General features: G+C 41.4%; 1 long non-coding RNA gene across 1 annotated transcript in view; it reads left to right on the top strand.

The window, feature by feature from the left end:
• Window positions 1-6,727, top strand: part of LOC138641986 (uncharacterized) — a 51,620-nt gene extending 44,893 nt beyond the window's left edge. Inside the window, exons 3-5 of the long non-coding RNA XR_011313970.1 lie at window positions 1,765-1,815; window positions 1,964-2,132; window positions 2,487-6,727. This is a non-coding gene — a long non-coding RNA (uncharacterized lncRNA). The remainder of the gene's footprint in view (window positions 1-1,764; window positions 1,816-1,963; window positions 2,133-2,486) is intronic.
• Window positions 6,728-26,321: the final 19,594 nt, after the last annotated feature.

The following is a 26,321-nucleotide window of genomic DNA, read 5'->3' as shown; positions in this document are numbered from 1 at the left end:
CACTTATAGATTGATGGCTCAAGTTGGAGTGACCATTTATAGGATTCTTTTTTTGTTTTAGTACAATAGGATGTTAGCCATATTAAAAGTATTTTCTGCCAAAATATTAAAGACAGATTAACATTTAGATTTAAGATTTCTTCTTGAACAACTTCGTAGACGCTAAATCAGACAGTTCACATAATTTAAGTTGAGCTGATAAGTAAAACAACTGTGCTTAGATTTTGCTCTTCTGTCAAATACTGCATTAAATAAGAAAAACTTTAAATTTAACAAAAAAACTGAAAAATCTAACTTAACCCATATTACTTGAACTTTATAAAGAATTTCACATTTTTAAGAAGCATGTTTAGCCAAGTTAATTTTTTAAAAAATGCTATTATTCCTTCTTAATTTGTTAATTTATATTATCCAAAAGGGGCAAATGTGTTATCATTATTGGATTACTCTTTCCAAAAGTAAAAAAAATCTCATATAATTACAAAGTTGTTCTGAAAAACATCCGAAATAATAAAAAGATGTACCATATATATAAATAAGCACCTAGATAAAGGTAAAACCAGCGTACAATTTCCGTTGTTAAGAATGTAAAACAACTTGTAAATAAACAAACTAAAAACCGATTGGATTTATCAGTTTAACTTGGTAGATATACTAGCAATATACTAGCAATAGCTTGATACATTTACTTGCCTTTAACCAAAATAAATCAATTATGGATATGTTTAAATTATGGACTTTGATATTTATTTTTGTTCACTAAAAGTTTTTTTCTTCTTTTGTTACTTTTTATTTGAAAAAAAAAAAAGATCATAAAGTAACAAACTGCACATTCGCAGTGGAGTGCAGCTTGTGCCTCCTCATAATTGCTGCATGCCTCCTCGTAATTGCTGGTTTATTTCATTTAAGGACAGAAATGCAGTCATGCTTGTCTTATTATGGTAAGCACAGCAGGGCATTACAACACGTGTTTTAATCCTACAGTGAAATATAGCTGAAGAAATGCCAGGAAAGTTTGCAAACCAGTTTGGAATAATCTTAAAGTAGATCTGTTGCCTCTCTTGACTTGTCTGCTTCAGATAATAATTACGAAACTATTAATTCCGAAGCATCTTTTCTTTTAATTCTGCATTGTGCCATTCCGCTGTTTTTCCTCCGAAGATTTTGTGAATAAATTGATATCTGGATATTCCCAATTGGGGGCGTGTCCCTACACAAACTAATATTGTCCAATTAGAGCTGACAGTACTAGACTGTAGGGACACACCCCTTAGACCAGAGGAATGGTAGCACCCAGTTGTCATTTTATTTTAATGGGGAATACATGTCTGGGGAGTTGACAGGTCTTCTTTAAAGTATTTTACCAATTATTTTCTGTCTGATCTGAAATTTGATTTGGAGAGATGCAATATGAGCAGTTCAGTTTCTGGAATAATTATATGATACCTGGATAGTCTTGGCACGTAACCTACTATTTAGAATAGAACCGCGGCAGGAGACTCTCTGGGCATCATATGGCTGCAGTATTGACCAGCATGTACGCTATATGTAGCCATAACCAACAACAGAAAGGATGGGAGATTGGAATTAGAGTGAGTTTCATTCACTTATTTTATTGTTCCTGTTCGGAACAGATACCGTCACAAATGATGAAATGTGAATTTATTGCCATGTTTGCTAGATTAGAATATTTTAATTCAAATGAAACATGAAAAAAGCTACAGGTACACAGCAGTGATGTTTATTTCTTTTTTTTTGTTTAAGGGGCAGCCAGTTCCTGTTGGGAAGCCATTTATAAAATCATAAAGTATTCAGGTAATTAGTGCCTGTTTCACATTTTTACCCATTGTGAAGCTGTTCTTTTTCTTCCCAAATGATAAGATGCACAGAATAAAAAAAAAAGCAAAAAACAAACAGAAAAACAGCTCTTTTGTAACAGAAATGCATTTTCCTTATTTTGCAGGAGATAAAGTTTCACAGCCTCCAAAATAAAACCTTCATTCATATGGCATCCATATTGTTTAATAAACATTTCTGAACAATTAATCTGTCACGTAAGGGAAAGAAAGGACACATGATTATGTATGATTGTTCCCTGTGAACTCACCCTGCAACAGGGTTCATTTGGAAAGGTATTTATGCTTTCAAACTTTGCAGATATCCTTACAGTACTTGGGTCCAATATTTATTCTTTTAGAAATTCAGAAATTCATTATTAGGAATTGTACAATACAAATATTGTGTAAATCTAACAACCCAGTAAACATCAAGTCTTATTTTGTGGAGTAATTGATCCAAAGCATGACATCAATATATGCATGCAGAGATTTCCTTTATGAATGAAACATTTTTCCCTATTTGCTGTTAGAGAATCGCTAAATAATAGAACAAATAAGACATTTTAGACTATTTACCATTTATGTAGTAATAGTATGTAAACTAAAACAACATTGTATTAAAATGGTGTACCATACTCTTCCTTACAGCTGCAGCCTGGGATCCTTACCAGTCCTCTGTTGACACCGGAGCATGGTGACATGACATTTTAATTCCATTGAAAACTCCGTGCTTTACAGTAGGAATGGTGTTCCTTTCATCATAGGCCTTGTTGACCTCTCTCCAAATGTAACGTTTATGGTTCAAATAGTTTCACAGGGAACTAATATTTATAATTTCTCCAACGGAGAAATTAATGTTTATGGTTGTGGCCAAAAAGTTAAATTTTGGTTTCATCACTCCAAATTACCTTGTTCCAGAAGTTTTGAGGCTTGTCTCTGTGCTGTTTTGTGTATTGTAGGTGAGATACTTTGTGACATTTGCACAGTAATGGCTTTCTTCTGGTGACTCGACCATGCAGCCCATTTTTCTTCAAGTGCTTCCATATTGTGCATCTTGAAACAGCCACATCGCTAGTTTTCAGAGAGTCCTATATTTCAGCTGATGTTATTTGTGGGTTTTTCTTTGCATCCTGAACAATATTCCTGGCAGTTGTGGACGACATTTTTGTTGGTCTACCAGACCGTGGTTTTGGTTTTATAGATCCCCTGATTTTCCATTTGTTATCACAGCTTGAACACTGCTGACTGGCATGATCAATTCCTTGGGTATCTTTTTATGTCCATTTTCTGTTTTATACAGTTCTGCCACCTTTTCCCGTAGATCCGTTGACAATTCTTTTGCTTTCCCCATGACTCACAATCCAGAAATGTCAGTGGCTGGATGAAAGATGCAAGAGTTTGTCTGGATCCTAGAAACTCACTCACCTTTTATGCATACACACTGATTACAAGCAGTTAACAGGTGAGGATGTTACCTTTAGTAGCCATTCAAACCCATTTGTGTCAACTTCTGTGCATGTTATCAGGCCAAACTCACCAGGGTATGTGAACTTTTGATCATTTGTCATTATGATTTAAAAAGAGAAAACACAGTAGTTTGACAATAAATGGCTTCACCCAACCACTAACCATGAGTGAAAAAAAGGTTTTAGTGTTATCATTGGTATTCTCTGAAAAAAAGGCCAAGAAAGCAAAAATTCTGCCGGGGTTATGTAAACTTTTGAGCACAACTGTATATATACAGTGCCTTGCAAAAGTATTCAGCTCCCTGGAACTTTTCAACCTTTTCCCACATATCATGCTACAAATATAAAGATACCAAATGTAACTTTTTTGTGAAGAATCAACAACAAGTGGAACACAATTGTGAAGTTGAATGAAATGTATTGGTTATTTTAAATTTTTGTGGAAAATCAAAAACTGAAAAGTGGGGCGCGCAATATTATTCGGCCCCTTTACTCTCAGTGCAGCAAACCCACTCCAGAAGTTCATCGTGGATCTCTGAAAGATCCAATGTTGTCCTAAATGCCTAATGATGATAAATATAATCGACCTGTGTGTAATCAAGTCTCCGTATAAATGCACCTGGTCTGTGATAGTCTCAGGGCTCTGTTTGAAGCACAGATAGCATCATAAAGACCAAGGAACACCACAGGCAGGTTTGTGATACAGTTGTGGAGAAGCTGTGGAGTTGTGGAGAAGTTTAAAGCTGGATTCGGATACAAAATTAGTTCCAAAACTTTAAACATCCCAAGGAGCACTGTGCAAGCGATCATATTGAAATGGAAGGAGTATCATACACTGCAAATCTACCAAGACCCGGCCGTCCCTCTAAACTTTCATCTCAAACAAGGAGAAGACTGATCAGAGATACAGCCAAGAGGCCCATGATCACTCTGGATGAACCGCAGAGATCTACAGCTGAGGTGGGACAGTCTGTCCATAGGACAACAATCAGTCGTGCACAAATCTGGCCTTTATGGAAAACAGGCAAGAAGAAAGCCATTTCTCAAAGATATCCATAAAAAGTGTCGTTTAAAGTTTACAACAAGCCACCTGTGAGACACACCAAACATGTGGAAGAAGGTGCTCTGGTCAGATGAAACCAAAATTGAAATTTTTGGCAAATATATATATATATATATATTGTAGTGCTGCGGTATCGACGCTGTGCAGTGATGAGGCAGTGACCCAGCAAAGTTCAAAGCAAAATGTCTCTTTAATGTTCAACTTACAAAAATACACAGCACACGATATCCTCCAGATCGCAGGCAGAAAACATATCCTCCAGATTGCAGCCAATAAACATGCCTGTCCACCTGCAAGACTTGTTGCCATAGGCGACTGCACCGCTGTGTACGCTGTGGGTGCCAGGCCTTTCAGCTCCCTTGGCTGTTTGGCTCCACTTGCCTGTGTTGCCTCACACAGGTGAAGCTCTGCAGAGCCTTCTGCTCTGCACTCTTGTACAAACCAAACTGACACTGACACACCCAAATCCCTTAATGCAGGGTTTTTAACTGGAATCTGTGGCCATGGGCCACATGGAAGACCCGGACCGGGGGATGAAACAGACTGATCCACTACCATCCTGTAGTCCATTTAAAAAATAAAAGCCCAGCGGGTTTTCTTAAATCTGCCCTGGAAAAATAGCTTATCCAAGCCCTATACTCGCTTTCATTCTGCATCGCAATCACAGCTAGTCCTGTGACTGCAATGCACTCCCATGGCCTCAATACGCCTCCTTACGCATCCTGGGGGAAACACATAGCATGTGTCACTGCCTCACATACCCCCCTCTCTTCAAACCTGTGGGATTGAACACTTATCACCACACAGGTGGCGCTGGCAGACTTGGGCCAGTTTCATGTAGCTTGTTTATTTAGGGTTCACTAAACCGCCACCTCATCCCGTAACCTAAGTACCTGCTTTCGGGCCCTTGGTGCCATTTCCTCTCTACCCTTCCCTGTGCCTCGGTGACTACGTCCTGATGAAATGCCGAGGTATGCCTCGGCAAACCGGGCATACATCCTTACCATGTTGCGCCCTAACCCGAGCCTCCCACCACTGCTGATTAGCGAGAGCTTTAATTATTTTAACCTGACCCCCGGCTACATTCTTGACCGGTGCCAGAAGGTCCCCATGGGTACAACCATAGTCGTCTCCTTGACCACACATTCACGGTTCCCCCAGGCTTTCTTTTTATCTGTGTGTCTTTGCGTGGTACCCTGGAATGGAACTGTCTTGAACCTACCAGGGGACCTTTCCATCTCGGGGTTTGGGGGGGGTCTCCTCCACCTCTCCTGCCAAAACCTCTAGTGGAAACCTATCGGGGTTACACTCTGTTCCTAGGTTGGCGACCCCTATGACAGGTATCCCTGACTTGGGATCTTCGGGCTCTGCGCCCGGAACAACATTTACCTTGGAAGGGGTAACCGTGGTCTCCCACAGGTACCAAAACAGGGGCAAATATTTTCCCAACACAGTCCCATATGGAAGAGTCTTTACCACTCCCACCACATGCTTGATGTCTCCACACATTGTAGAAAAATTAATCTTCACGGTCGGGTATTCTTCGATTTCCCCTTGTCCCAGAAAGGGGGTGGAGAAGCAGGTGGTCTTACCCATCTGTCACTCAGGCATCTATCAACCTGAATAGCCAAGGACATTTCAGCCTCCAGTGACACAGGAGTTTCATACACTGCTAATGCGTCCTTTAACCTTTCAGTGAGGCCCTGTAGGAATTGGCTTCTGAGAGCCGGGTCATTCCATTTGGTGTCAGTAGACTACCTGCAAAATTTAAAGCTATATGTCTCTACTGAATTATTTTCTTGCTGAATGTGACTCAGCCTGGATTCAGCCAAGTAAATATGGTTAGGATCATCATAGATAAGAGCTGGGGCCCTGAAAAACTCTTACACAGATTGCAGACACATAGAATTCTGTGGTAGAGAAAAGCCCAGGACTGAGGTTCCCCCTGCAACAGTGAAACAACAATTTATACTCGTTGCTCCTCATCTCCAGAGGAGTAAGGACACAGTTTATTAAAGTACAATCTGCATGCCTCTTTAAACAATAAAAAACTTGTTCCTACCCCCAGAAAACCTGTCCGGGAGGGCAAGTTTTTTTTCTTTTACAAACATGAACGGTGGATGATAATGTCACGCACAGTGTAAAGGTACCGTCACACTGAACGATATCGCTAGCGATCCGTGATGTTGCAGCGTCCTGGCTAGCGATATCGTTCAGTTTGACAGGCAGCAGCGATCTGGATCCTGCTGTGCCATCGTTGGTCGGAGCAGAAAGTTCAGCACTTTATTTCGTCGCTGGACTCCCGCAGACATCGCTGAATCGGCGTGTGTGACGCCGATTCAGTGATGTCTTCACTGGTAACCAGGGTAAACATCGGGTTACTAAGCGCAGGGCCGCGCTTAGTAACCTGATGTTTACCCTGGTTACCAGCGTAATTGTAAAAAAAACCAAACACTACATACTTACATTCCGGTGTCTGTCCCCCGGCGCTGTGCTTTCCTGCACTGACTGTGAGCGCCGGCCAGCCAGTGACGTCACCGCTATGCTTTACGGCTGGCCGGCGCTAACAGTGCAGGAAAGCACAGCGCCGGAGGACAGACACCGGAATGTAAGTATGTAGTGTTTTTTTTTTTTACGTTTACGCTGGTAACCAGGGTAAACATCGGGTTACTAAGCGTGTCCCTGCGCTTAGTAACCCGATGTTTACCCTGGTTACCAGGGGACCGGCATCGTTGGTCGCTGGAGAGCTGTCTGTGTGACAGCTCTCCAGCGACCACACTGCGATGCTGCAGCAATCGGGATCGTTGTCTAGATCACTGCAGCGTTGCTTAATGTGACGGTACCTTAAGACAGACTAAGTGCAACACAAAGGGATAAGGGAAGGGGAACCAAACACTAGGGAAGGGGGAGTGGTGACCCCTAGACAGATCTAACGTCACCCTGTCTGTCCTATCATCCCTGTATAGGTTCCGCACCTATCGCCAAGCAGGATACCTAATCCCTGCCATGGATTTATGTTGACATTCACTGGAGCTGTTTTGCACTGGAGCTGTTTTTCACTAAGCACTTTATTACTTGACATATATTCTGTACAACTCCTTGTATGCACTTTACTATTCTGTGGTTGTTCCTTATTCATTTATTTGCATTAATTATATATTATCTTGTACAAATATCTACAGTTTCATTGAGTACTCTACATTTGTCCTCATTACATCCCATTGTTCATTATCATTTTTTTTCATATCTGGGTGTGCGGCCTTGTTTTTAATTTTTTGTGTACGTTGATTTGTTGTTTCTATTATTATCTGTTCATTATGTAAATTAATAAATACTATTGATTTTTCACCATACTACGTTTGGACTTTATGGTCGGTTCTCCCTCTCCGTTTTTCTTCTTTGTTTTTCTGACTGTCTACATGTGATTATATAAGTCCGGCTTTCCAGTTGCAGAGGTATTATTAAATCTACGCGATACTCTCACCACTGAAAGCGGTTTATACCTTGTGGGAATAAAAGGACAAGAAATAGGAAAAACCCAATGTGGCTGAACAAAGACATAACAGTGAGAATTAACAGTAAAAATAAAGCATTTAAACTACTAAAGCAGGATGGCACTGTTGAAACTCTAAAAAACTATAGGGAGAAAAATACTTTATCTAAAAAACTACTTAACCCCTTCATGACCTTGGGATTTTTCGTTTTTCCGTGTTCGTTTTTTGCTCCCCTCCTTCCCAGAGCCATAACTTTTTAATTTTTCCGTCAATATGGCCATGTGAGGGCTTATTTTTGCAAAACAAGTTGTACTTTTGAACATCGTTGGTTTTAGCATGTCGTGTACTAGAAAACGGGAAAAAAATTCCAAATGCGGTGAAAATGCAAAAAAAGTGCAGTCCCATACTTGTTTTTTGTTTGGCTTTTTTGCTAGGTTCACTAAATGCTAAAACTGAGTTCATAGACACCTAACATTACTAGGTTATTTTTTATCTAAATGTTGAAAAACAAAAATCCAAACTTGGCTAAAAAAAAATAAAAAATTGCGTCATATTCCGATACCCGTAGCGTCTCCATTTTTCATGATCTGGGGTCGGTTGAGGGCTTATTTTTTTGTGTGCCGAGCTGGCGTTTTTAATGATACCATTTCAGTGCAGATAAGTTCTTTTGATCGCCCGTTATTGCATTTTAATGCAATGTCGCAGCGACCCAAAAAAATGTAATTCTGGCGTTTCAAATTTTTTTCTCGCTACGCTGTTTAGCAATCAGGTTAATGCTTTTTTTATTGATAGATCGGGCGATTCTGAAAGCGGCGATACCAAATATGTATAGGTTTGATTTTTTTTATTGATTTATTTTGAATGGGGCGAAAGGGGGTGATTTAAACTTTTATATTTTTTTTATTTTTTTCACTTTTTTTTTTTTACTTTTGCCATGCTTCAATAGTCTCCATAGGAGGCTAGAAGCTGGTAATACGCGATCTGCTCTGCTACATAACAGCGATCATTAGATCGCTGCTATGCAGCAGAAATGCCGGTGTGCTATGAGCGCCGTCCACAGGGTGGCGCTCACAGCTACCGGGGATCAGTAACCATAGAGGTCTCAAGGACCTCTATGGTTACTATACAGAAGCATCACTGACCACCGATCATGTGACGGGGTCAGCGATGCGCTCATTTCCGGCCTCCCAGCCAGAAGCGCCTTTTCAATGCCGCTGTCAGCGTTTGACAGCGGCATTTAACTAGTTAATAGTGGCGGGTGAATCGCGATTTCACCCGCCGCTATTGCGGGCACATGTCAGCTGTTCAAAACAGCTGACATGTCCCGGCTTTGATGCGGGCTCACCGCCGGAGCCCGCATCAAAGCAGGGGTTCTGATCTCGGACATACTATTCCGTCCGAGGTCAGAAAGGGGTTAAAGATGCCCAAAAGGAAACAGAGAAGCAAAGTGCTAATGAGAGTAAAACTAATCCCAAACTGTTCTTCAACTATATCAAATAGTAAAAGAATCATAAGTGAAAGTGTAGGCCCCTTAAAAAATTGTGAGGAAAGAATGGTTGTAGATGACGATGAAAAAGCTAATATATTAAACACCTTCTTCTCCACGGTATTCACGGAGGAAAATGAAATGCTAGGTGAAATGCTGAGAGACAAAGAAAGCTATATTAAGAGTCACCAATCTAACCCAAAAAAGAGGTACGAAACCAGCTAAATAAGATTAAAGTAGATAAATCTCTGGGTCCACATGGCATACACCCACGAGTACTAAGGGAACTAAGTAATGTAATAGACAAGCCATTGTTTCTTATATTTAGGGACTCTATAACAATGGGGTATGTTTCAGAGGACTGGCGCATAGCAAATGTGGTACCAATATTCAAAAAGGGCTCTAAAAGTGAACCTGGAAATTATAGGCCAGTAAGTCTAACCTCTATTGTTGGTAAAATATTTGAATGGTTTCTGAGGGATGTTATTCTAGATTATCTCAATTAGTATAACTGTTTAACTCCATATCAGCATGGGTTTATGAGGAATTACTCCTGTCAAACCAATCTAATCAGTTTTTATGAAGAGGTAAGCTATAGACTGGACCAAGGTGAGTCATTGGATGTGGTATATCTTGATTTTTCCAAAGCGTTTGATACCGTGCCACACAAGGTTGGTACACAAAATGAGAATGCTGAGTCGGGGGGAAATGTGTGTAAATGGGTAAGTAACTGGCTTAGTGATAGAAAGCAGAGGGTGGTTATAAATGGTATATTCACTAACTGGGTCGATATAACCAGTGGGGTACCGCAGGGGTCGGTGTTGGGACCTATTCTCTTCAACATATTTATTATATCGATATTTGCAGATGATACAAAACTATGTAAAGCAGTCAATACAAGAGAAGATAGTATTCTGCTACAGATGGATCTGGATAAGTTGGAAACTTGGGCCGAAAGGTGGCAGATGCGGTTTAACAATGATAAATGGGACGAAGGAATCAATATCACCATTGCACACTGAATGGGAAACCACTGGGTAAATCTGACATGGAGAAGGACTTGGGGATTCTAGTTAATGGTAAACTTACCTGGAGCAGCCAGTTCCAGGCAGCGGTTGCCAAGGTAAACAGGATCATGGGGTGCATTAAAAGAGGTCTGGATACACATGATGAGAGCATTATACTGCCTCTGTACAAATCCCTGGTTAGACTGCACATGGAGTACTGTGTACAGTTTTGGGTACCGGTGCTCTGGAAGGATATAATGGAACTAGAGCGAGTACAAAGGTGGGCAACAAAATTAATAAAGAGGAGGGGGAACTACTATCCCTGAAGAGATTAGCAAAATTAGGATTATTTAGTCTAGAAAAAAGACAACTAAGAGGTGATCTAATAACCATGTACAAGTATATAAGGGGACAATACAAATATCTCTGCGAGGATCTGTTTATACCAAGGAAGGTGACGGGCACAAGGGGGCATTCTCTGCGTCTGGAGGAAAGAAGGTTTTTCCACCAACATAAAAGAGGATTCTTTACTGTTAGGGAAGTGAGAATCTGGAATTCCTTGCCTGAGGAGGTAGTGATGGCGAACTCAGTTGAGGGGTTCAAGAGAGGTCTGGATGTCTTCCTGGAGCGTAACAATATGGTATCTTACAGTTATTAGGTTATTTAGAAGGACTAAGATCTGGGGATTTATTCTGATGGAATATAGGCTGAACTGGATGGACAAATGTCTTTTTTCGGCCTTGCTAACTATGTTACTTTGAAATATATTGGCACTCTGCCACTGTGAGTCTTCATTTTTTTTTTGTTTTATACTCTCATGATCCAGGCTGTTAGATGCAACAGTTCTATGTTGTAATGTCGAAGGGGTCCCTAAGAGAGAAGGTCTTCCCATACTGGATGGGGAACAGGATCTTCCAGAGCCATCTGACTCAAAAGAGGGAACCAGTCTCTCTTTGGCCAGAAGGGGGCGGTCAGGATTACTGCGGCTCCATCTTCCTGAATCTTCCTTAAAACCTTTGATATCAATGGGAAAGTTGGAAATGCATATAACAGTTTCTTGAACCAACTCTGAGACAATGCATCCAATCATTAATTCCATGGTGCTGTACATGAGAAAGGGGTTACATACAGAGTTATAGATATCGTTTACATTAAACAAGTTTAGAGTGAAAGACTGTACAGAGGGGAGAGGACCCTGTCCTTGCGGACTTACATTCTATGGGATAGTGGGGAAGAGGTGGAAGGTAGGGGGTGAGGCGGCGGCTCTGGCGATAGCGAGGTGGCGGCTCTGGTGATGGCGGGGTGGCGGCTCTGGCGATGGCGAGATGGCGGCTCTGGCGATGGCGAGGCGGCGGCTCTGGTGATGGCGAGGCGGCAGCTCTGGCGATGGCGAGGCGGCAGAATGGTTATTGCAGGCTGCAGGCTTTCTTGAAGAGATGGGTTTTCAGGTTCCGTCTGAAGGATCCGAGGGTGGTGGATAATCGGACGTGTTGAGGCATGGAATTCCAGAGGATGGGGGATATTTGGGAGAAATCTTGGAGGCAGTTGTGTGAGGAATGAATAAGTGTGGAGGAGAGTAGGAGGTCTTGTGAGGAACGGAGATTACGTGAGGGAAGATATTTGGAGATTAGTTCAGAGATATAGGGAGGGGACAGGTTTTGGATGGCTTTATAGATCAGTGTTAGTAGTTTGAACTGGATTCACTGGATCACTCCAGATTGTCGTCTGGGTTTAGGGAAAACAAAGTTGTCACCTTTGCATTCTTCTGGGTTGCGAACAGGTCCATCAGAGGAATGCCCCAATGCTGTGTTCTCTGTCAGAACATTGTTGTATTTAGTTCCCATTGTGAAGATCATACTGAGAAAGTCTGCCACTCTATTTTGTGAACCCTTCAGATGAACTACCGAGATGGACAGGATGTTCTCTTCTGCCCAAAGGAAAATATGCAAAGCTAGAGATTAAAGAAGGTGACATCTTCGGTCCCTTTGACCAAGGAAGGAGACCGCTGTGACATTTTCCGATGGAATTTGGATATCGGAATTTTGATGCTGTCCCCAGGGATGGACCTGGCACCTTTTAAAGCATCTCCAAACTGCGCGCAGTTCTCTGTAGTTTGAGGATCTGGCACAGATATGTGAAGATTAAGTCCTTTGCAGATATTGACCTTCTATCTCGGCCCCCCAACCTTGCTGACTTGCGTCTGTAGTAACCAGGATGCTTGGGGAAAAGACCTAAGGTATTCCTCTCCGGAGATTTTTTAGAGACATCCACCAGGTCAATGATTTTTTTTTCTTCTGCAGATATATTTTTCTTCCTGTCCAGCCCCAATGGTCGTTCTTTCATGAAAATCTAAGAGAACCCCTAGAAAAACTCTCCATGTACCTGGATCTAAATTAAACTTTTAGCAACTTATGAATCAGCTCAATTTTTCTCAAGGTAAGGGTAATTCTTGAAAGATAGTGCTCGAGTTGTTGCACCAAGTCCTCCACTAAGAGAAGATGGTCCAAGTATGGGGCAATGATTATCCCTTCTTTGCTCATTAAGGCAACTACTTCCGCCATTAGTTTTCTGAAAATTTGAGGGGCCATGGATAGGTCGAATAGACGGCATTGGAACTGAAAGTGATGAACTGTATCCTGATCTTCTGTCGCAAATCTCAGGAAACATTGACAGGAAGGATGGATTGCTACAATGTAATATGCGTCAACTCCCTATTAGTGTAATTGTTGATCATATTGTTTCAATTTTGAATTTCCTGTATGTGACCCACTGGTTTAAGTGGTATATGATGGTACGAAATCCCACCAAGGGTTTTTTTTAAAGAAAAGAGACCTGAATTGTTACCCTGGTACTATTCTGGCTGGGGAACGGAAATGATCGCCCTGGAAGTTATTTGATTCCTGATGTCTATTCTGAGCCTTTGCAGGGATTTGGGAGATTGAAGGGCTGTTAGGTGCCATTTTTCTAATGGGAGTTGGGTGGACTTTATCCTGCACACTTGCCTGATCATCTGAAGAATCCATTGGTTCTGTGTAATCTCCTGCCATCTACTTCTCTGGTGTCAAATTCTTCCTGTGTTTGGGCCTGAAATAAATGGGGCCCCTCTACCCTTTCCTCCATTGGGGTAGCTCCATCTGCCGGTTTTACACTTCCCTTTAAATTTCCATCTTTGGGATAGACGGGATCTACAAAAGGAAGGGACTCCCCTCGGCCTTTCTTCTGGAAACCCCTTTTTTGTTGTCACAAACCCTTTCTCGGATGTCATCTAATACCGGTCCGAATACCTGCAAACCTGAGAAAGGAATTGGGCATAATTTGTTTTTAGAATAGTTATCTCCTGACCAGGTTTTCAGCCAGTTGGCTAGCCTAGCTGAGTTGAAAAGAACATTGTTCCTGGCAGTGAATCTTACTGACTTGGCTGACACTTCCACCATAAACCCCGTCACCATTTTCAGCAATGAAAGAAATTTTAAAAACATCTCTCTGTGTGTATTGTATTTTAGCTTGGCACTGAATTCATCAATCTGCCAACTCATAGACCTGGCAACTGAGGTGACAGCTATATTGGCCCTAATAATAGCCACTGAATATTCCCAGGCCTTTCTCAGTAATCCAGCCTTCCTATCAATGGATTCTCTGAGTCAAGAGGAGTCTTAAAATGGGATTAATGTTTTCCTTATCACTCTGGCTATCGTGATATCAATCTTTAGAATTTCCTTCAAGACTTATTTTTCAAAAGGAAGATTTTGAAATCTTTAGGGAGATCAAGTTTCTTTTCTGCATCCTCCCATTTTTCTATGATCATAGCCTTAATGTGTTTAACTGGAAAAAACATATTCCTTTGGGTTCTCAGTCCTCCAAACATTTCATATTGTACTGAGTAAGCTACTTGTGCCTCCTCAATTTTCATTGTACTCCATACTGCTCGTAGGAGTTTGTCCATATCGTCATATGAAAAAATAATATTTTTTCCTTTCCTAAGGGAGAACCTGAGGCATCTCCTCTCCTCCCGCCAGATCCTGGTCAGAATAATATCCTTCATCCTCTTCAGAGGACAACTTAATTTCCCATCTGGCTCTCTTATGAAGGGTTATTACCTGCTCTGTCTGAGGGGAAACTAGGCTGCAAACTATGTTTTGCACTTCTTCCCTTATTATGTACCTCATATCTGCCATAAAAGAGGATCTTAGCAATACACTTCACACATAACTGCGTCTTATATGTCTCAGGCAATTTGGCTTTACATGTAGCACATCTCCGGGTCTTTTTGTCTTTTTTCCTGGTAGAAGAAACAGACCCTGCAGGGGCTTCTTTGACCTAAAATCAAATGAGATAGGATAATAGGGCTATAATCCCCTGAATACTATGGAGGATTTAGGGCCAAATAATTTTCTTTGAGACTTAAAGGGCCCAGGGACTGCTTGGACCGTGTCTCTGAATGGATAGGATTGGACTCCATGATCAGGCTGCGCACATCGGTACCCACAATAGGTACATTTATAGTATCTTACCTGCCCAACCATTAGGAGCACACCTAGAAACCATCCCAGATCCCCTGCGTTCCACCCTGGAACACATGCCACGTCCGCATATCATCCTGTGATTTTCCCTTGAAATCAGAAATGCGTTCCACCTTGGGAACACACAACGTGCACGTCACCAGAAGCATGCCAAAGAAAGTTGCTGCAGTGGTGAGCCCTCTGAAAAGGGAAGCAGGACAATTCCAGGAGACACATCCCACTCTACTGACCCAGCTGAGGGACAACAACTCATACAATGTAAGCTTTGATCCCATGCTTATCCTCTCCTGCGTCTGTCCACCTAGGGACAGAAAAAACACTGAGGGTAAAGTGGCTTTTAACCTTTCATTTGTTTCCTATCCCTAGAAAATGAGAAAGACTACCTCCTGGTGTGCTGTCAGGAGGGAAGTTCTGGAAAATAACAATTTGCTGATAAGGTTAGATATAGGGACAGCAGAATCTAGTAAAACTGAAAAGTGGGGCGCGCAATATTATTCGTCCCCTTTAATTTTAATGCAGCAAACTCACTCCAGAAGTTCATTGTGGATCTCTGAATGATCCAATGTTGTCCTAAATGACTAATGATGATAAATATAATCCACCTGTGTGTAATCAAGTCTCCGTATAAATGCACCTGCTCTGTGATAGTCTCAGGGTTCTGTTTGGAGTACAGAGAGCATCATGAAGACCAAGGAACACAACAGGCCGGTCCGTGATACTGTTGTGGAGAAATTTAAAGCCGGATTTGGATACAAAATGATTTCCAAAACTTTAAACATCCCAAGGAGCACTGTGCAAGCGATCATATTGAAATGGAAGGAGTATCATACCACTGCAAATCTACCAAGAACCAGCCGTCCCTCTAAACTTTCATCTCAAAGAAGGAGAAGACTGATCAGAGATGCAACCAAGAGGCCCATGATCACTCTGGATGAACCGCAGAGATCTACAGCTGAGGTGGGACAGTCTGTCCATAGGACAACAATCAGTCGTACACTGCACAAATCTGGCCTTTATGGAAGAGTGGCAAGAAGAAAGCCATTTCTCAAAGATATACATAAAAAGTGTCTTTTAGGGTTTGCAACAAGCCACCTGGGAGACACACCAGACATGTGGAAGAAGGTGCTCTGGTCAGATGAAACCAAAATCGAACTTGTTGGCAACAATGCCAAACGATATGTTTGGCATAAAGGCAACACAGCTCATCACCCTGAACACACCATCCCCACAGTCAAACATGGTGGTGGCAGCATCATGGCTTAGGCCTGCTTTTCTTCAGCAGGGACAGTGAAGATGGTTAAAATTGATGGGAAGATGGATGGAGCTAAATACAGGACCATTCTTGAAGAAAACCTGTTGGAGTCTGCAAAAGACCTGAGACTGGGACGGAGATTTGTCTTCCAACAAGACAATGATCCCAAACATAAAGCAAAATCTACAATGGAATGGTTCACAAAAATACGTATCCAGGCGTTAGAATGGCCAAGTCAAAGTCCAGACCTCAATCCAATCGAGAATCTGTGGAAAGAGCTGAAAACTGCTGTTCACAAACGATCTCCATCAAATCTCACTGAGCTCGAGCTGTTTGCCAAGGAATAATGGGCAAGAATTTCAGTCTCTTGATGTACAAAACTGATAGAGACATACCCCAAGCGACTTGCAGCTGTAATCGCAGCAAAAGGTGGCGCAACAAAGTATTAAGCTAAAGGGGCCGAATAATATTGCATACCCCACTTTTCAGTTTTTGAATTTCTACAAATATTTAAAATAACCAATACATTTCATTCAACTTCACAATTGTGATCCACTTGTTGTTGATTCTTCACCAAAAATTTACATTTGGTATCTTTATGTTTGAAGCGTGATATGTGGGAAAAGGTTGAAAAGTTCAAGGGGGCCGAATACTTTCGCAAGGCACTGTAAAATATAGTCACATACGTAAAGCCCCACATAACACCAAGCAAAAGTAATGTAAGAAAAACATGTAAAAAAGTTGTAAAAAAAACTTTGGTGTCAAAACAATATTTTGTAAAAAAAACAACCAAAAATATTATTATAGACCGTACATAATAAATAATGGTATAATCCCTACTGTCTGCACAAAAAAGATATATAACTAAAAAATTATAATCAGCGTGTATTCATATACACTAAAAACAGAGGTATAATAAGGAGTTAATAAGTGTAAGAGAGGAAAGAAAAGGGCAGGGTTGTGTCAAAAAGTGACCCTGCAGCAATACATAGAAAGAAGCAAACAATAAATACTTAGTGAAAGTGCAGGCACAGAGTAGGTGCAGATATAGGGTAGAAAAGTGTTAAGGTGCAATAGCAGCAGCTTAGGGGAAATACAAAGGGCTTATACCTTTAAGGTCCGCCGGTCCAAGTACAGCGCACACCCCGACGTACTAAAAAAAGAATTATGTTTCAAAAATGATGCTGATGTAAAGCAGACACGTGATACATTTTATTTATTAACTATTTTGTGTCACATAACTCTCTTGTTTGCATAAAAATTAAAAGTTTGAAAATTGCAAAATGTTTACCAAAATTCCAATATTTTTACAAATAAACGCAAACTAATTTATATAGACTTAAATTTACCATTAACAAATTACAATGAGTCACGAAAAAACAGTCTCAGAATCACTGGGATGTGTTGAAGTGTTCCACATTTTTACAATTTTATTTTTATTTTCCACCCAAAAAGAATTAATTTTTTTCAATTGAATTTTACAGATTATAGGTGAAAAAAAGTTTGAAATTATTCCTTTTCTTGATAAAAACTTGGCATTTTAACAGGGGTGTGTAGACTTTTTATATCCATTGTACATAGAGTATACCATATTTTGCTGAAAAAAACTCCCAAAAATTTGTGCACATACCCTAAAAAGGAAGTGTACCAATTGCGCTTCAGGAACCCGTATTGACTATCAGCTAACTTCTGGCTGCAGCATTTTTTGCTACAAAAAAGCCCAATTTTCTTGCATAACACTGCTTATAGATTTGTAACTTTTGGTGTTTCTGCATAATCCCTGGCCAGAAAAAAAACACAAAAATTGAGCTTGGTTTGAGTTAGTATACATGCAGCACAAATGCATGTTCACATTGGCCATAAAATATACAAAACCTACAAGAAATAAAATACACCAGTGGACACCAGTTTAAGGAAGCCTTTAAATGTAATTTCCAGAACTCTGTAGCACTAAAGCATGCAAACATGAAAAATGAAAATTGAATTGCATTGCTGCACTAGAAATATGAAAAATCGAGAATACTTGCTGCATAAATTGGCCAATTCATGTGTACCTAGCATGTTAAGGCGTTTCTCGTTGCTAGGACCTAATGCCAAACCTCCCTTAGACAGTCTACATTTCTCTGGGAACCTTATGTGAATCCTCTCTTGGACTAAAGTTTATATCTCTGTGGAGGGGTAGAATACTGCTGCAATTAAAACACCTAAGGCTAAGGGGCGGAGTGCTCAGTCAGAAGGCTGAAATTCCTCCTTCACTCCAGCTCTACTTTGAATCTAATCATAATGGAGCCTCACAGACACAAGAAGGATAAAAGTGGATACTGAGATCCCTTAAGGCACCAGTAACTGGATCCACTCACACTAATTCTCCGGTCACACCTCTCCCCCTTCAGTCCCCTGACATTCACAGAAATGAAGTGGGCTTATCCACACCTGATGAAGAACAGGACCCGACCTGGACTACATCTCATATAGAGGCTTTTCCAGGAGTTTAACCTACATCCCCATCTAGGTGGTCCAGGGGCATATCATGGAATAAATTTCCGCCACATGTTCCCATCAGACCTGCACTGGTCGCAGCATCACTCTGTGATGAGAATAATGTTACCGTCTCAGATCCCTCTCAACCTATTTTTGCTATAGATGCAGGACAAGGGCTGCCTTTGGTTCATAGACCTAAAATGCACTATAGGGCGGTCTGGCAGGGTTCGCATGATCTAAGGGAAGGCTTTCCGAATGAATCATGCAATGAGGAAAATAGACCAGCATCATTGGCGGACTTAAGAGCACTACTACAAACAATACCCACCAAATGTGATATATCAGCCCTGGCTTGCCAAGTGGTTGCTGAGTGCAAGCAAGAATTTGCTCAATTTCGATCTGACCTCTCCTCACTAACCACTAGGGTGGACAAATTTTTGAAGCCACAAGAATCAGACACATCTATCTTCCAGAGTCTTCAAGATAAGGTTTGAGGTCATTCTATGCATATTTACTCTCTTCAGCAAAATCTATATGACCTGGAGAATAGGAACAGAAGGAAGAACTTCTGAGTACGAGGTTTTCCTGAGTCAATAATTACAACTGACATTCTTTTCATCCTCCTCTCTGTTTTCAACAATCTTCTGGGTCGCCCACCTGGGACTCCAGTAGACATTGTGACATGGTCACTCGCACAGTATATGAGGTGAGATATGTGTCACGGAAATTGCTTTCCTCCGTGATCTAGATACCCATAAGTTTCTTTTCAGCAAGATATGTGCTGAAGGAGATAAGCGGCCATGTTATGGGCAGATTTTTAGTGAGTAGGTAAGAGATGGGCAGGACGCCTACTCACCATATCTCCACCTCAAGGATGTGGCTGGGGAAATAAATGTCCAGCCAGTTTTTTATTCTGTGGTCTGTGTTGTGTAGAGGCAAGCAAGCCTCTAGGCTGACGCTCCTGTGAGGGCTGCTATATGTGTTGGCCCAGAAGGTCGACTGAGAAATCCTCGCACTCGCTCTACTTCAGCGGTAGAAGCTGGTCTTCCACCAAGAGGAAAGCATCAGGGAAGTAGAAGGCATTTCCAGGCTAAATCTCAAGGTCCAGGAGACACTACTTGATCCCAAGTGCTAGGGGTTAGAGGACTTCATCCAAATCTACTAAGCGGTAAACAGTGCTATTAAGGTTTTTGTTACTGTTATTACTGTTACTACTGGTTCTGAATTATACGTTTTTGTTGAAATGCTGGTTGTTGTACTTTTGAATATTTAATTCCTATAGAAGTTTAACGTGTCTACCTGCTTGTTCCCCCACATAGTTCGGGGACCTCTGTCTTGTCCACTGGGAACTTGCATACTCCCTAAACATGAGTGTAACATTTTTATTTTTTCAGCAGAGGCTATCCTCCTGCATTTGCTTTCTATTTTCTCACTATGGTTTATCTTTGCCCTACCTTTTTCTTGAATTTCCTCTTCAACCAAGCAGACGAAACAACCTGGGTACATCTGTCCTCAATTTCTTCTGTAGAATATCAGTCTAAGCACAAATGGCGGACCTAAATATAGCAAAATTCAACGCAAAAGGACTGAACACACGAGAAAAATGTGCACCGATCCTCCACCATTTTCATCTATGCAAATGGGAAACTCTCAAATGTGTCCTCAAGGGGGTTTCATTAAACATGGTTCAAGGATTTAAAAACACAGAGCCCTAGAGATTAAAATTGCTCTTCAAAAAGTCACGTGTTTAGAACTGGCCCACAAAAAAGCACTCTCTCCTGAGACTCTTAGGGACTTGCTTGAGGTGAGGCTAGATGCTAGACGGATGCTTGATGCTTCCCATAGTCGTCTTCTTCAGGTTGGTCGTAATAAATTTTATGAGTTTGGGAACAAGCTCGGGAGAATGTTGGCCAAAATTTTAAGCTACAAGAAAGCACAGACTTTTATCCCCTGTATTAAAAATGCACATGATAAACTAGTACACACTACCAAAGAAATGGCAACCATGTTTCAAACCTATTACTCTAAGAGTACCGTCACACAGTGCAATTTTGATCGCTACGACGACACGATTCGTGACGTTCGAGCGATATAGTTACGAGATCGCAGTGTCTGACACGCTCCTGCGATCAGGGACCCCGCTGAGAATCGTACGTCGTAGCAGATCGTTTGAAACTTTCTTTCGTCGTCTAGTATCCCGCTGTGGCGGCATGATTGCATGGTGTAACATATATCGTATACGATGTGCGCATAGTAACCAACGGCTTCTACATCGCACATACGTCATGAAATTATCGCTCCAGCGTCGTAGATTGCAAAGTGTGACAGCAGTCTACGACGCTGGAGCGATATTGTTACGACGCTGGAGCGTCACGGATCGTACCGTCGTAGCGATGAAAATTGCACTGTGTGACGGTACCCTAAGCTATATGGCCTTCCACCTCCAATCTCAGGAACAGGGCTTTCCAAAACAATGTCATCCCCCTTTAAGCAACTGACTGTAGAGATAGTTGAGAGTTCCAAGTTCCCTTTCCTTCTCATGAACTCTTGGTGGTAATCACCTGGCAATAAAAGCCCTGGACCAGATGGCCTTGCATTTGCATTTTATAAGCCTATTTCCAAACAATTAACTTCTCTGATTTTACATGCTTTGAATTCTATTTCAGACACCAAACCTTTTCCCCAACAATCTACAACCGCTCATATCACAGTCATTCTGAAACCCAACAAGGTTGTCCTCTTTCCCCCTTCTGTACATCCTGATTAAGGAACATCTTATAGAGGCTATATGTGCCAACCTGGACATTAGAGAGTTTAAGATCATGGGTCATGAATATAAATGCTTAGTCTTTTCTGATGATCAATTGGTCTCTCTCACCAATCCTCATAAATCTTTGCATTCATTGCCGTCTGAGTTGATGCGGTTTGGTAATAATCTGGCTTTAAAATAAATTTAAATGAATCTAAAGCCCTAAATATTTCCTTACCCCAACATTTGGTAGACACTCTGAAAGTCAATTTCCCATTTAAATGACATCCGAATAATAATATTAACTATCTTGGTACACGTATCTCCTCCGATCTTTCAAAACTGTTTTCTCTTAAATTTTTTGTCATTTTTGTCCAGATTAGAGGAGGAGCACAATTCCTGGAATCGGGTAGAATTCTCGTGGTTTTGCAGGATAAGTATTCTTAAAATGACAGTACTACACAGATTATTATATTTTCTGCAAACCATTCAGTTATACATATCCTCCTACTTCTGGGTCAAAATGCAATGCAGTTTCAGTTGATTTGTCTGGGCCACTATCTGCCAGGATTCGGAATGGAGTTCTTGTGCATCCAAAAGATGCTGGAGGGGTTGGCCTTCCTGATTGCTGCTGATATTATCTAGAATCATCTCATGCCAGGATTCTGGACTTGTTACAGTGCTCCAAATCTAAATTATGAGTCTGTATTGCACAAGATACCTGTTCCGTATCATGCTCCACTCTGCACTGTACCTGGTCCTCCTTGACTGATAATAAAGTCTTGGTGTTCTACGAGGGGCGATCCAAAAGTAATGATAATCAATACTAAACACAATGAATATAGTCAAAAAAATTTTTTATTTTTTTACATAGTCTCCTATCAAGTCTATACATTTAGTCCATCTCTTTTCTAAACTTAGAATTCCCTTAGAAAAAAATTCTTGATCTTGACCCTCAAAAAAATCCCCAACAGCGGTTATCACGTCGCTATTGTCATCAAATTTCTTGCCCCAGAGGTGTTCCTTGAGCCGAGGAAAGAGAAAGAAGTCACTGGAGGCTAGATCTGGCCAATAGGGGGGGTGTTCCACCAGTTCAAAGCCCGCTTCTTGAATGGTAGCCATGGCAACTGCAGCTTTGTGAGCCGGTGCGTTATCTTGGTGAAACAGCATTCCAGCCCGCAGTTTGCCGCGCCTTTTCTCGTTGATAGCCTCCCACAATCTTCTTATTTGTTCTGCGTAGTAGGAGCCCGTAATAGTGGCTCCCTTCTCCAAATAGTCCACCATAATAATTCCTTCATCGTCCCAAAAAGCGGACGCCATAACCTTCCCTGCTGAGCTTGACACTTTGAATTTCTTCGGCGTTGGCTCGTCGGCTCGTTTCCACGTCATCGATTGTTGTTTAGTTTCGGGATCAAAGTGGTGGATCCAGGTCTTGTCCATGGTCAAAAAACGTGACAAAAAATTTTCCTTGTCTGCTTGGAACTTTTCGAGATTTGCTATTGAAATGTCAACTCGTTTCTTCTTTTGCTCGTCGGTTAACATTTTTGGCACCCAACGCGCGGAGACCTTTCTCATATGCAATTCTTTTGCAAGGATTCTTTGAATACTGCCATATGAGATCCCTGGGACCTCAGCTACATGCCTGATAGTCACTCTTCGATCTGCCAATACAACTTCTTCAACTTTTTTCACGTTTTCTTCATTGAGGGACGTGGATGGGCATCCTTGACGATGTTCATCTTCCGTCGATGTTCTTCCCAGCTTAAATTCCTTGGCACAGCATGCAACTGTGAAATATGGAGGAGAAGAGTCCCCCAATGTTTCCACCAAGTTGCTGTGTATGTCTTTGGTAGTCATTTTTTTCAAGCAGAGGTATTTGATGACAGCTCTGAGCTCGTTTTTTTCCATTTTGATGTTCACTCCTCGGCAGTTCATATTCAAATGAATGTAGCTCCTGGGAATCGTGGTCTATTTAAGTGATTTTTTTTTCCTGGACTAGTGGGTACCTAAGAGAGAAGAAAACATTTTATTTTAATTTCTGTGTGCAATAGAAATAACCGATTATCATTACTTTTGGATCGCCCCTCGTATAGTGTAAAATAAACACTTAAAACAATATACATTCCTAGTGTGAGAGGCATCCTTATCTATCCAAGTGGACCGATGTTGCCAATAACTGACAACCCAGTGTTCCCTCCAGGAGCGTCTGCTAACTTTTTTCTAGGCAGCTCAAGGAACATCCCTTTTGAGTCTCTTTCAAGTGGCCCCACAGGGGCTCTTCTGCTTCTTTCTGCAATTCTAGTAGACTGGGCTCCTAAGGCACGCCATATCTTTGAATATACACAACATCAACACTTTAGCGCTTCTCTGAACAAACATGCAAGTTTCACGCGTCCATTATACCCTTTTGAAGAAATTTGTGTAGCCTCATCTGGTCCCCCACATGCTATTTCAGTTATTTATAAATAACTAACTAATGGATTCGGATTTGGGGGCACTTCAATCTTTTTGCAGAGCATGGGAAACTGAACTTCAACAAACATTTGCACAAGGGCAATGGGACAAATGTTTTCACCTTTCTCATAAATCTATATCGGGTACTAAATCCCAAGAGACAAGCTACAAAATAGTTTCTAGGTGGTATCGGGTCCCTTCTGCCTGGCATAGATGGTTCCCAGAAGTCCCTGATCTATGTTGGCGATGTGAGGCTCATGAGGGAACAATGTCCTATATATGGTGGTCCTACCCAGTTTTGGGGGCATTCTGGGAGGAGATCATCCAAGCCGCTCAGGAGATGACAGGTGTGATTATCCCTAAAACACTAGAAGCAGTCCTTTTATGCGTGTTTCCCATATCCAAAAATGTTTATAAAAAATCATTGCCAAGTAACCTACTTGAAGCTGCAAAAATATTAATCCCATGTCACTGGAAGAAAACAGAGCCCCTTCTATAGAAGAGTAGTTTGCAGAGATAGCAATCTCGCATCATATGGAATCTCTGATAGCCCAAACGCATGAAGAAATTGTTGCAGTTATTTCCAAGTGGTTTCATTGGGAAACATTTTTCTCTTCTCCAACTTATAGGAGTATGACAGGATGACTCTGGGAATACCACATTCTTTAGCTAATAACACAACATTTCCGACCTTTGGTTTGATTGTTTTTTCTTTTCAGAAAGTATGATGTAGGTTGTTTATTGATCTGAAAGGTTGTCTTGGTTTCCTTGCTCTCCCCTGATTACCCCCCCCTATCTTTTCTTTTTCCCTTCTCTTTTGTATCTTCCAACTCGCACTGATACTTATAAAGATAGTGTGAAATGAATGTTTTTTTTTCAATATCGACTTCATTTATATATTGTAATTCTGATTTTTGTTAAATTACCTGTCTTGTGATATTACATTTTCTTACCTCCTGATAATGAAGCATTATTTGTTTGTGATTTTCCTATAGTAAAATCAATAAAATTTTGAATTTGAAAAAGGAGGCTGAGACCATATGACTATATGATTGCCCAATTGACCTCCTGCCGGGCGCCTCCCCTCCACGAGGCAGAATCTATCCTCTCTCATAGGCTGAGACTCATGCCATGTCTGAATATATTTATTATTATTATTATTATACATTTTTATAGCGCCATTTATTCCATGGCGCTTTACATGTGAATACGGGGCAAATATAGACAAATACATTAAACATGAGCAGATAACAAGGCACACGAGTACATAAGGAGGGAGGACCCTGCCCGCGAGGGCTCACAGTCTGCAGGGGGTGGGTGAGGATACACTAGGAGAGGGTAGGGCAGGTTGCGCGGCTGTTCAGTAGGTTGAGGACCACTGCAGGCTGTAGGCTTGAAGAGAACCTTGCTAGGGGATTTATCCAGAAATCTTCCTCCTCGGGTGGAGTGGGTTTCTTCTTTGTGAAGAAAAAGGATGGTTCTCTACGACCCTGCATTGATTATAGGGGTCTCAACTAAATCACGATTAAGAATAAATATTTTCTCCCTCTCATATCCAAGTTATTTGATCGCCTTTAGGGTTATAGAGTCTTCACGAAACTCGACCTACGAAGGATGTGTAGCCTGATTCGAATTCACCAGGGAGACAAATGGAAGATGGCCTTTAACACCCACGGGGCCATTACGAGTATTGCGTTATGCTGTTTGGATTCTGTAATGCCCCAAGAACTAGTAAACAACATTTTCCAAGACCTCCTCTACACGTGTGTGGTAGTTTACCTTAATGACATCCTGGTGTTATCTCCCAATCTGCCAACACACATTAGGGACATTTGCCAGGTTCTGCAGAGATTAAGGAGAAACCGTCTGTACAGCAAATATGAAAAATGCATCTTTGAGCAGACCTCTCTTCCGTTTCTGGGGTACATCATCTCCGAGACTGGCCCTGAAAATGAATCCTAAGAAGGTATCTGCCGTCCTAAATTGGCCTTGTCTAGACAATCTAAAGACTATCCAGCAGTTTTTCAGGTTTTCAAATTACTGTTGCCAATTCATTCTGCATTTCTCCTCTCGGTCTGCTCCTTTTTCTGCCCTGACCTGCAAGTGGGCCAATCTGAAGGGGCAGACTTCAGAAGCAGAAAACACCTTTGTGTCTTTGAAGCAGACCGGGTCTTTGGCAACTGTGCTGCAATGTCAAAATAATAACAAGCAGTTCATTTTGGATGCTTCCTCTTCAGGGGCCGATGCCGTTCTTATTCAGCAGTCTTCATCCAGTCGCATGGTGACCTGGGGCTTCTTTTCCAAGATCTGCTTTGCTTCTGAAGGCAATTAGTCTGTAGGTAATCGAGAATTGCTAGCGATTAAGCTGGCTCTGGAGGAGTAGAAGTACTTACTTGAATGAGCAATGCACTCTGTGGTTGTATACACTGACCACAAGTGGTATTTGTCCTTTGTCTGCTTCAACTTCACTCTCCATTTTCAGCAAGCTGATAAAAACATTAAGGGGAACGC

The sequence above is a fragment of the Ranitomeya imitator genome, chromosome 6 (genome assembly GCF_032444005.1).
Source record: "Ranitomeya imitator isolate aRanImi1 chromosome 6, aRanImi1.pri, whole genome shotgun sequence".
In the NCBI taxonomy this organism is placed as follows: domain Eukaryota; kingdom Metazoa; phylum Chordata; class Amphibia; order Anura; family Dendrobatidae; genus Ranitomeya; species Ranitomeya imitator.
This window is presented reverse-complemented; position numbering and strand designations above follow the sequence as displayed.